Source organism: Pinus tabuliformis, chromosome 9 (genome assembly GCF_031772625.1).
Source record: "Pinus tabuliformis cultivar Carrire ecotype Pingquan chromosome 9, CPIR1, whole genome shotgun sequence".
NCBI classification, from domain to species: domain Eukaryota; kingdom Viridiplantae; phylum Streptophyta; class Pinopsida; order Pinales; family Pinaceae; genus Pinus; species Pinus tabuliformis.
This window is the reverse complement of record NC_142307.1, coordinates 465,350,148-465,363,306: the sequence shown is the minus strand read 5'-3', so window position 1 is coordinate 465,363,306 and position 13,159 is coordinate 465,350,148. Positions and strand designations below refer to the sequence as shown.

General features: G+C 39.9%; 1 pseudogene; it reads right to left on the bottom strand.

Annotated features, from left to right (window-relative positions):
* LOC149149208 (protein argonaute 1B-like) overlaps positions 1-6,445 on the bottom strand; it is a 73,025-nt pseudogene extending 66,580 nt beyond the window's left edge.
* Positions 6,446-13,159: the final 6,714 nt, after the last annotated feature.

Here is a 13,159-nt window from a genome sequence, read left to right as displayed (position 1 = left end):
AAGACATAAAATCCATTAAATATGACAAAAACCCCACTGCCAGTGAAAGGGATGAAGTGAAAATAGAGAAAGATGAAGAAGAAGTAGATAGGGATGAAGAGGAAATAGACAAGGAAGAAGAGGAAGAAAAGGAGAAGGAAAGTGGTGAAGAGACAGAAGAAGATGCAAAGGAATAAACTGATGAACAGAGTGAGGAACTAGAGGGAGAGAAAGAGGAGAAAGACAAGAGTGAAAAAAAGAATGAAAAAGGGGAGACAAAATACAAGGAAGAATAGAGGTCTACAATGCAAGGCAAAGAAGGGGAGGAATCACCCAGGGTATCTCCAAAACCCACTGAGAAAGAAGCAACAACTGCCCTTACTACCCTTAGTACCCTTATCAAGCAAAAAGGGAAGAGATAGAGACAAACTCCATTGTATATTAGGACAATAAAAAGTACAAGAATAAGGCAAGGAAAACCTAAAACTCCCACCAAGGTTCCTATTATCATTTAAGACTCACCAAAATAGCAGGAAAAGATAACTCCTCTTATGAAAAATCAAGGAGAAGGATTATTAGGATAAGCCTCTCCCAAGTATCCTATCACTAATGTTAGGAGGCCTGCCACTAGATATGCATCATCCAAAGGAAAATGCCTCCTACAAGAGACACAGAAGGACCTACAGGAAGCAGAGGCCATCCTACAGGAAACACTGCTAAACCTACAGGAAACTCAGAAATTGGACAAAGAAGGGAGCATGCAACAAGAAATAAAGAAGGAGGATCTAGAGCTAAGGGAACCTAGTCCTCAACCTAACATTGATTCCTACTATAGGTTCATTGAAGGGGGTAGGGTCATTCCATAGAAATTTTTCATCCCCTTATTCTTTGAGCTTGAGAAAGAAAGGGAAAGAACACATAGGTGGATGCAAATTGCTAAATCTAAAGGATTGGAGGAAATAGGTCACATGGAGGAGAAAGTAAAAGAGATGGGTAGAGAACTAAGAATCCTAAGGGACAGAGAGGAAATGATGAAAGCTTAGTTGGAGGTAGTGAATGCCTGGTTAAGGGGAAAACTACAAGAGAGAGAGAGAATCAATTGGCATCCATGGACAATCTATCCTTAGAGGCAATCTAGTGCAGGATGCCAACAAAGTTCTATGCATTGTATATTAAGGAATAGTGGATGCAGTTCCAAATCAAGACTTTAGAACAGAGAGGCACTAAGCCATTCCTGGATTATATACAATTCATTGATCTCTGTGATCAAAGCACATTGGAGGATAGGGCTAAAATGTCGGAGTTCTACCTACATAACTTGGCCTTGACAGATCTGAATGTGTGGAACCTTAATTCAAAACTAAGGGAATTACAATTGATGGTTTTGGCATCATGGATGAATCATGAGGAAGCAAGGGCTGCAGTAATGAAGAAAGTAATGGCAAGGGAATAAATAGAACCCCTCATGATAAGAGTTAAACAATCAAATCCAATGGATGTCATCAGCACCCATAACTTGATTGCAAATGACCCTCAACTTGCACCTAGGTACGTTGCTTCCCAAGAACAAGAAATCACACACTTTGAGGATATGTTCAGGCTATTAGGGGATGACAGCATGCAATCTTGCCAAAGGATATGGAACACTTTTCCCTACATCTTGAAAATCAGAGAGTACCATTCTCCTCAGAGAATGAGAGAAGCACTGAACAGAACACCCATGTACAAGCAAGCTCTCCAAAGACTCAAAGTCAATTAGATTGGCTTGAGACTCAGTCCACCACTTCTCTTAGGAATTTTGGAAGGGAGGAAGGAAGAGGAAGAAAGAAAGTAGTGGGAGGAGATAGAAAGGAAGGTAGGATTCTATGCACAGGAAGAGGAAACTACAACAGAAGCATGGGATGTCATGGAGGCCACTAGAGCAATGAAAGACATGGATATAGATTGAGTTGCTCAGAGGATGAGAAACACTTTCAGTAGGGGGGTGATGATGAGAATCATCCTTGGGTAACTATATGGACCTTAATACACCTCCTAGCTTATTCAAATAAACTCTTCTCATAGTTTCTTACATATTTTGATTATATTTTTCTTAATGAGATGAGTCAAAGTGAGATATTATGCCTAGTGGACTAATGTGCATTGATTGCAGGTTTTTGAGAGAAAATCATGGAATTTTGGCTAATTAAGAGCTAAAATTCGAATGAGACAAAGAGGAGAGATTTTAGAAGATATATCCTCCTCATTTACTCCTCACTCATTTGAATATTCCTCCATCAATCACACTAGCTCGGAGTTACAAGAAGCCAAGTTATGGAGATCAAAAGGCAATCGAGCTAGTGATAGTTAAAGAATCAATTTATCTCAAGTTTAGGAGTTGAGCCTCCCTAGTTTTAAAAACAACATTGGAGGCTTTAGTTGTATAAATAAGGAGGCCTAGAGCCTCACTAGGATTCGAATTTTTGCTGTAAAAACACTAGTCATTTTTTAGTTCAAGACTTGTGGAAGACATTGTGATGTAATTTTCTGTTTTGATAATGAGAATGAGCATTTCCTTGATCCAACACTGAGTTGAATCAGAGGGCTGAGGATCTTGGGTTAGGGCCCAACCCTAGCAGCAAAGGCTCCTCTTCTTGTATTTGTATGCTTAGTTTATTTCATAGATTAATGGCTGAATTGTTCTTTGCATTATTTCATTGCAAGTAGTTGTGGATTTGATTAGTTTGCTTCCATGTGTGCCTTACTTCAGCAATAGGTTAGAAGAGATAAAGGAATATCAAAAAGATTTTAGTAGATGGATTTGGCCTCACCCCTCCCTTCAGGGATCATGGTTTGAGGAAAGAACTCCTATGCAGCCCCAAAAAGACAAAATTCTAATTTCTCATGGAATTTAGGGTTTTTTGTTACTTAGGCTAGCATTTGATTAGTTTGAAGGAATAGGATTTAGCTATCATTTCTTCTATCTTCATTCTTACATTATATCTCATCAATGTTTCATATTATTCTTCATGTTCTTTCCATGCATGAAATAGACAGCTAGCTCATGAAATTATGTTTTCTTTAGTTAATTGAAATCCTTCTTGTTTACATGATTTATGGATAAATGTCAATGGTTGATGTAGTGTAGGAGTTTCAACAGTACATAGAGATTTCATGACCATCAACCCCATCCTAACCTCATCCATCCATGGTGTTACACAACATTTTGTCACTGTCCCTGTACTCCCCGTTCCATGATCCTGGAGGACCTATACAGTGAACCATACATGCTTTCCCTTCATGAAGAAACTCCCATTGTGTCCCTCTTCATGAGAAAAACAATTCCTTTTTACATCATTTCCCAAAAGTCTTATGTTTTTTCCAGTTTACAAGACCAACGCTAATGACCCGTGTCCTCCTCGTGCTAATATGCAGGGATTACAACTGTCCCTAGTGCTGACCGAAGTGATTGAGCCTTTTTCCAGTCGCGTCGATCCTCTTTTGGATTTTTTTTTTAAATAAGGAGCCAAAGATTCCAGCTCTAGAAGCTTCGTAACGGAATTCTGTTAAATGGTTGGGCTAGATGGAGTCGAGGAGGTTAGTTTGGGCTCCTTTCCCCTATTAGGATGGAACTAACTCAAGAGATAAGACCTTCTCCCATGAGAAGAGGAACCATCTCCCTTCCATCCATGCTATATAAACCTCCATTTTTCCCAAGCACAAGCTAGTTCTAATTAGGCTCTGGTTGAAGTTTTGATTGTAGAGTAATCAACAAGTTTTTCATAGTAATAGCTCTCTAGTTGTGTGTGAGGGAGAAGTGTGAATTTGGTTTAGTGTGAAGACTAAAGGGAAGAGCCTTAAAACTACCATTGTTGAGGCCATCATGGAATGCTAACGGAAGTGTGTGGGAACCCGGATTTTTCAGAGGAGAACAACAACGTCAAGACAATGGTTGTAATCTCTTCTTGATTTAATATATATGCAACTATCAATTGATTTCATACATAATATGTAATCTTACATGTTTATGGCTTAATGTTTCTTGACTTGTTAAGTAGGTTGAATACAATTTGTCTATTATCACATTGGTTGGTTGTTGTTGTTTAATTGTTTTAGGTGCTCGAAGAAGGAAACATGAGATAGTTCGAGCAAGCAAGAAAGGTCATCACCAAACATGATAAGCGTACTATGAGGTAGGCCCTCTTAATTGGTTCTAACCTAAGGAAATATTCCATAGAATGTCTTGTTTGTGGCTAGACCTGCTCTCAAGCTAGAGGAATTGTTTGTGTCCGCACTTAGAATTTTACTTCACCACAAATTGGTGACTCTACTGGGGAAACCAAACCTTCTGTTTTCTTGCTTGGAATTTCATGGTTTTGTGTGAAATTTTCTAGTTTCGCCATTTCCCTTCAGTTTTGTCTGCTTGGCTCTATTTACTACTCTGGGTCTGAAATTCACAATAGCAAGTCTGGTCTCAACTTTTGAATTTTTTTTTTTTTCTTTTCATCCTCGCTCGATGCGCTTATTTCACTGACAGTTGCGACAATCAGCATGATATGCTCAGAAACAGTCGCGTCGACCCACTTTTGGCGCTTGTTATCAGTTAGAAAATTGCGTTGATGCCTGTAAGTGAATATTAGGGTTCATCCCAGACCTTGGCCAGTGTGTCTTGCTCACTTGATTTCTTCCTTGTGGCTCGTTTAGACTACGTCCCCCCTAACTGGAAAGATGCATTTCACTTGGTTTATTTGCTTGTTGACTTGCCTTCCTTTTACTTGACATCTTAAGTCTGTGGATGGTTTGTAACCCTAGGGCATCTAGGTTTTCATCCATTCATTTGATTGTGAACTCAGTGAGTCAAGTTGTTGGTGAATTTACTCGCATTTTGTTTATAGTCCTCTTATTGCTTTGGTCTCCATTACACAAGTTTGAAAAGTTTCGTTTGCTTGTCTAAACGTCTCTTTTCCAGCATAGATCACATTGCTTGTCTTGTTTTTGGTAGTGTCATTGCATCATTAGTTTGAAAGATATTCTCTTTTTGTGTTTTTCATTTTCTTGAGAATCGATTGTCTCAAAACTTTTTCATTGAAGTGTTTTATGAGAAATTCATTTTTGTCATTTCATGAAAATTACATAGTTCTAGTTTTCTGCGTCAATATGTTACATTAGTTAGCATCATTGAAGACAAGGATTACATTTGCATTTAAATAGAAAAAGAAAAATCTCTTTACTTTTGAAACGACTATTTGGATTGTACTTGCTAGGAAACTAGGAATTGGAATGAATTTTTCATTAGTTTATTTTTTCAAAAAGTGAAGTAGTGAAAAATCATTTTTCTTTCGGTTGCTTGGTTGTTTGCATTTGATTGTGTTTTCTACCCTTTCTAGTGTAGAAAATTCATCGAATTTAAAGGATCTTGTCTCATTTCGCTGCATTTAGGAATTTTCGAGTCACATGGCTAAGCCCTGAAAACTGAGACATAATTCAAGATAAAATTTAAAATGATCTCAATTAACCTAAGGCACATTTGAAACCTAACGATCACATCTAGAATTTCTAGGCTAGAGATGTGTTCCGACGTCTTTAAACCTAGCAGTTATCGTTAGCTTCGGCACTAGACAGTGCTAGTATGGACTTGTGCTCTCCGTATCCTCGAGTATATAAAGGGAGACCCCTCTAGGCTACAATCCTTTATGCATAGGAAGTCGAGTCTACCACCTTGCAAATGTGATACACTAAACACATCATTTGGGGAGATTATCTACCCATACTTCTCGATTCACTAGGAGCTATTCTGCAGTTCAAAATTTCCTAGTAATCCTTTTTACCTAGATCATCTGGAGTAGTCATTTGATCTTTTTGACTCATTAAACTTAAAATATCAATCGAGCACTTGTCCTTTCAATATCATTTCCAATCAAAAGTGATAGAGTCATCTTTGCTTCTTTCTCAACTCTTAAAACATGAAAGAGCACCAGTTTATTTATGTGTCTTAAAAAATTGTTGCCCATGATCTTATAACATCCTATTAGACTTTTGTAGACCAAATCATGAGTTTTCCTTAATGTACATTTTAAAGCCTTGAAATTTATCTCTCTTTTCCTATTAACCAAGATGAGTTCATCGCGGTTGAACTATCTGGTTCACCTAGTTCCTCTTGCTCTCCTCTATTTGAAAGATTGTCTTAGGAGCCTTTTCTTGAATTACTAGAGTCACTTGAGGACCAAGGTGTTGAACTCAGAATTATTCTGAGAATTCAACCTTTTTCATCTCATCCTCCACCTACTTCAGATACTGGATCACCTTCTGATATTGGCCCGGAATCTCCGAACAATCCCGTCAAGGCTCTTGAGAGTTGGTCAGCTTGGACTAGTTATATATCCTCTGAATCCTTTGTTCAACCCTATTTTGATGTCACCGCAGTGTCTGTACAGTCTGTACGATCAGCCATATGTTCCTTTGGAATTATCTCCTCGTACATCTTCATTCGTTCGTCGTCGCTTATTCCCTGTTACAAAACCCGAAGGCAAAGCTCTAGTTACCTCTCTAGATCAATCGAAAGTTTCTACTCCACACGCTGTCAAAGAGGAAGAGAATTAATTTCCTCCAGAAGGTTTCCCCTACACGGGGAGCATTCCCATCAGTGTGTATTGGGATTTTCCACCTAATTATGTGACTTTAGCATAGTTGTTATTAGGTACACCTAGTGCCTCATCACTTTATCACAAGTTTTTTTGGGCGTCTGGTGCTATGCCTACCACAGGTCCGTTCAGAAAATTTCAAGGTCTTAATCCGGGAACTATTCAAGTACCATTGTAGCAACAAGAATAGACTCTACAGCGACAAGGGAAACCTTTGTTGTAGCCAGGTGCATCTACATAGTAGCAAGGGTAGATGATGTTGCAACAAGGGCAACTACAACAACTGCAAGGGAAACCCTCACAACAGTTGCAGAAAACCATGGAGTCGCAGATGCAGTATGCTCAACAAACCTCCTAGCCTATGTATTTGCAAGGCCAACCTTTGCAGCCGCAGGGACAGCCTTTGCAACCACAAGGTCAACCCTTGCAGCAGTAGATCCAACTCGGGCAACAATAACCCTTATATACATATCAATAGGGTCAACCCTTCCAAGGACAAGGTCAGGGTCAAGACCTGCAGTAGCAGGCCCAAAATCCTAATGTCCAAGGGAAATAGGTTTAGAATCCTTTTGTCCAAGGGCAGTAGGTCCAAAATCCTTATGTCCAAGGAAAGAAAGTCCAAAATCCTTTTGTTCAGGCTTAGCAGGTTCAAAACCCATATGTTCAGGGACAACAGGTGCAATATCCATATGTCCAAGGTATCAACAGGCTCAACATCCTTTTAACCCATATGTTGCTTATCAGAAACCTATGGCCAAATAGTTTCAAGGCTTTAAAGGTCAAAATCCTCCCTACGGCTAAGGTAACCTACAGTGGGGGAAAAATAAAATGCCATATGGCCAAAACCCTCCACTATAGGGACAAAATCCTTACCAGCAGGCACGGGCTCCTCCAGTTGGACCCACTTATCGACCCCCAATGCCTTTCGATACTCAATTGTCATTCTTGGGTACACTAGAGTTGTCAGATATTATTATAGACATTTTTGGGCACTGCAACCCCAAGCATAAATGTCCATAAACCAAGGGCTCCTAATTCCCTAAAGGTGTTGTTCCAACCCCTAAAAGAACAAGGTCAATTGATTACAACATCTCCCAGAAGTTCTCCATGAAAAACAACTCAGAACTGGTCAAAACTGGACCATTTCACCTGCTCCATAGGCAAAGTGTGTTGCATCCCACCTGAATACACACAGTAGGTGCGATGCATGTCAAAAAACCCTTCTATGGGGTGCGATGGGTGAGAAGAGACAAATGGCAGGGTCAATCTGCAAGGTGGAGGAGCATGGAATCTTCCAGAAACCTCTCCTGTGACACTTGCCTCTTTGAATTCGACCAGGGATGAGTAAGAGATCATCAATCTCCAAGTGGAATCAAGAACTATCAGAGAGAAGACACTAATCAAATCTCAAAAGCTGACTCACCTCCCTTGCAGACATTTATATATGGATCCCTCATCCCAGAGATCCAGAGGCTGGAATTTTGTATGTTGTAAGGAAGTGTTGTTGGTTTCTTGGTGCAATATCATAGTGTTGGGTGATCTAAGCTTTTCATGAGGTGAAGAACAGCTTTCTTGCTAAGAGGATGATGCTGGGTCAGAACAATTGGTTGTAATCCTCTTTGCTCTTTCTTGATTATCAATAAAGCTATTCAAGTTTTCCTCCACATTCTTGTATGATTGATGATTTATGCATTTGTGTGGTCAATGTACATCTGATCCTATATTGTTTATGATAATAGATCTATGTTCTTGGATAGTGTTATGCTGCTTTGATTCTACAGGTACTCCTTGAAGCTGGGTAGGCAAGGAAGTGAGTTTCAAAGACCTACCAGAAGAGAGAGGAATCAAGCAAGGAACCAAGCGCAAGACAGAGGTTGGTCTCCTTATTCTTCTCTTATCTATTTCTCATAAAGGAAAACGAAAGTAGTTTTTAGTGTGTTTGTTTCTAAGGTAGCTACCAGCCTTAGTGGGACTAGCAGCTCTGTATAGACACTAGTTTTCCCAATAACAAAATGGCAACTCCGCTGGGGAGCGAGTAGAATGTTTTTTCATCTACATTTGTTTACTTTATAAACTTACAGACGGAGCCTGAAGTCAAGCCAGCTAGCCTTCGAACTACATTTGCTATGCAAGTGCAAAGTAGATCAACGCTACTTCAGTCAATCTCCGAGTTTTGTTTATGAATTAAACGATTGATTTACAAGCTTTCTAATTGCCCTCATGGTGGCTCTAGTAACCTCCTTAGATCTACCCCTGTGAATGATTTACTGATTACCACTTGCTTGGCCTAAATACCTGAACTGAACTGCAAACTGTGACCCGGAATCCAATCAAAGTCCCGTCCCTGGTCCAACGCACTGTCTGTTCTGTGAACTTCAAATGCATCGCACTTCCCGAGTGTAGTAGGTGCGTTGCATTTTAGTTTCACTGTGTTACAGGTGCGCTAATCAGACAAGGCCTTGTTCCCAAATTTTGGTTTCTGTGTTCACTCTTTTCAGCTCTATTCAGGAGTTTTGCTGCCTGTAGTCAGTACACCTCTGTTTGAAACCCCTTTCCTTGTTGTTATTCCACCTCCATTGTGCAAATAACTGTAAATGTTTTATGTATTTTTGACTCATTTTCAGTTCTCCTCTACAAACAAGTAGCGTAATTGTACTGTCGTTTCTTGATTTGAAAGTGTCGTTTTCAGTCATAGAAGAGAATCTGATTGTTCTTGATAGTCAATTACACTGTTACTCTTGTATTTGATTTGAGTTAGTAGTTTTTCAAGTGTCGAAAGCAAGTTTTCAATTCCAAATAACAAAGTGTCGTCATTGTCCTCATTTTGTTTTGAAAAGAAACTTGTTAGTAATTGTCGCTTTGGAAAATAATTCAGATTTGCGCTTAGCTTTCTTTTTATCATTCACACATTAAGAAGGCTGAAAACAAATACATGCATGTGCATTTGCATTTAGACTGTTTGTTGGTTTGATTTAGGACAGTGCATATAGTGTGTGCTCTCTGCTCTTTGTTGAAAGAACGCCATCTCTCTTTCCTTAGTAGCTAGGATTTTCATTGCAAAAAGAAGATTAAACAACTGTTTATCATATTAGATTTCATTTTAGGAATTGTACATCTACATCACACGGTGAACCTGAAAGGAAAATTTCTTAAGCAAGATCAACCATAAAATAAATTTAATGAATCTAAAAACGCTTTGGAACCTAACTGACAACATTTAGAAGTCTAGGCTAGAGACGTATTCTGGCGTCGTAAAGCCTGGTAACTGTTGTTTTCACTGTTAGTTGGGTGATTCCTCCACTTTGAGATGATAAGTGCCAGTAAGGACTTGTGCTCCCACGTACTGTCGAGTATATTTTGGGAGACCACAATAGGCTTTATCCTTTATCCATAGGAAGCCGTGTCTACCGCCCTATCGATCGCAATGCACTGAACACAACATTCGGGAAGATTGAATGCCGTACCGTAAAAAGTATTTTGCAGTTTTGCGATTGGTTTGGTAATCCCTCTGTCTAGATTTCCAGAGCAGTCCCTTTCGTTCCTTTTCAGACTCCTTAACGGAAAAGGTCCATCTGAGCACTTGTCACTTCAATCTCATTAAAAATCGAAGGCGACTAAAGTCATCTTTTGTTTTTTCTCGACTCTTAAAAATTGAAAAAACAAGTTGTGTCAAAGTGTCTAAAATTTATTTTAAATGGAATAATCATCACCTTTCCTACGTTGATCTTAAGTTGAGAAAAATGGAGTCCACCAACCAAGGAGTTCCCCTTGGAGGAAATCCTAGTCCCTTCTCCTCTTGGGGAGATGTTGGTGCACCCCATATGGCCACATTATCTCTTCCAGGATTGACAATCGGCTTGCCCATATAGCTCTTCTCAACTTCTGTCATTCAGAAAACCGTAATTCCTTAACAATCAAGTCAGCAACTAAACGATATTAGAGTTACCCCCCAACCCTCTACTTTGTCCAATTCTTCCTCTCCTCCTTCCTCTTCGCTTGATGAAGCTGGTAAAGCCAAAAATCAAGTAATTGAGAAGAAGAAGGAGAAGAAGAAGAAAGAGAAGAAGAAGAGGGAGCCAAAGGTGAAAAGGGGCAACCAAGCATCGTCTAGCGAAAATCCACACACTACACCGACCAGGCCTAAATCGCCATGTGTCATTTGCAAAGGAGACCACTATCATCGAGATTTTCCTTGCATCCCTCGGATCTTAAGGGATTGGTCTCCTCGTTTGCACAATCGGTGTCATCAACCTCTGACGATCATGTTGAGCATACACCATCAACTAGTGGAAGTGAAGCCCCTAGACAAAAAGGAAAGTATAAATTTCCTTGTAAATTGTGTGAAGGCGATCACGCCGTCCACCATTGTACCTTCTTAGATGAAGCTAAAAGAGTTTTGGACGACCGTCCGGTTTCACCGTTACAGCTTCCTCTTGGATACAAGAAACTCTTGCTGAGTCCATCACTAGTTGAAAATCCGGCTGACACGCCTTTGTGGTCGGCTGAAGTGTCTATCATTGAAGATAAGCCATCTGAATCCATACCAGATGAAAGTCAAAAGGTCTAGGCGGCAGTTGACCCGGTATTGCCTTTAGAAGGTCCATCTTCAAATGATACAGTCACCGAAGAGAACAAGAACGACACCGTTCAAATTCTCTTCGTAAGCACAGACTCCGATGAACATAAGGGCAGTCTACCCGTTCCTTTACCGCAGGAAGGAAGTTCGTCAGAGTCGTATCCAGCCGTCTATTTGGTCCCACCTCCAAGCAACCTACTTGTTTCCTTTGACTGGAATCTACTAGGCAGACCCCGTTTACCGGCTAGTGTACCGTTCTGAATCATTGCTAAAATATATAGAATGTTCATGGCCGGTACCATCATAGATGAAGGGGCTTCTGTGAGTATCCTTTCCTCAACTGCTTTAAAAGTGCTTGGTTCGCCATCGCTTTTGCCTGAAATGAGAAATCTAACAGGCTTTGACAAAGGAACCAATCGACCGTTAGGGATCCTTCCCGATGTGCCGATAACATTGAGAAGGAAAATTGTTCACATGAACATAATGGTAGTCCAAGTACCCCTGGATTATAGTCTACTCCTTGGATGAGACTATATTTATTGCATGGGAGCCATTGTCTCCTCACTCTTTAGAGTAATGTGTTTTCCACACGAAGGAAGAGTGGTCAAGCTCGTAGACCAGCTTTCATTCCCTGGTTCACACATAGCAAATAGTCATATACCAACCCTGAATGGTCTTTTCACGTAAGGAATGTCTCATCAATCCCCAATCCATCCTCCTAATGAGCGCGAGTGATTCGGAGGGCATGACTAAAACCCAAGGGGCATGCACCCTGGTCTGCTTCGGCAGGAAAACTTCAAGTATAGGGTAGGTTTCCGCGAGGGTATATGACTAGTCTGACACACCCGTCCGTTTTGGAAAATGGGATTAGGCTAGAAAAAGATTCCCTCGTCAAATTTATGTGAGTGGAGGCGTCTGTGCCACTCACCTTTGTCTATTTCGGTAGACATCGTCGAAGAAGTGTTTTCTTTGTGGTACAGATAGAACAATATTTGGTAACCTGAAAAAGGTAGGCCTTTCCCGATAAAACAAATGTTTTGTCTGCAAATTGAGGGGTAACCTCGAAACCCTATTTAACTATACCAGGGGGAATGCAAACCTTTTGGCATGCAAGCGAAGAGCGACCATTTATTTTTTTAAATCTATAGGTCCTATAACCCTTTAAACTTGTAGGATTGGTCGTTTCCTAACTTGCATAAAGAAAGGATGCGGGCAAAGCTTTGAAAAAATGTCGTTTTTTAGATGAGACCTCCTTATTATATGACTGGATCGAGCAGTTTTAACGCGGACTTCAATATCGTTAAAAAATAAACATAAGCAATGAGCAAGTGTTTCCCCCAACGTTTAAGCTCATCTTAAAATAAAAAATGAACCAATTTCCGGTAAATAACCATCGTGAATTTATTATTTCAGCCTTTGAAGCCTTGGTTGTGTTCTAATCATCACCTCCACTCTGTATTGGCCGATCATTCACTTCCACTTGATTGTTTACCCCTTTTGAGGAACAGCTACGAAAAGTGATCTTGTTAGCCATCCTTGTGACACTGTCGTGATTGGAAAATTCCAAACCTTACCTGGAATCAGCTGCTACCCAAATCTATCACTCGTTCCTCAAAAAATGAGTCTCCTTTAAGCTCTTTTCAACTGACTCGTAAAATATGAAAAGATTGCTGAGCCATTGGCCTCTCCAGCTCGTTAAAGTGACCGGAAGTGTTATCCCTCCTTTAGATTTTAATCTTTTTGGACCTGAGGGATTATTACACAAACAGATCAAGCGCTTGTTTTATTCGGCTCCTTAAAATTACCGAAAATTCATCCCTTTTGTATTATTTTATACTTTTTTGGACTTAAGGGATTAGATGACGAAAAAGGATTTTTGGAGTTTCCTTTACGACCCCTTTCAGAATCTCTAAAATTGAAAAGGACCGAGTTATCTTTGTCATTAAACTCTTTAAAACCTAATAGCAACAAACTTGTCCATAAC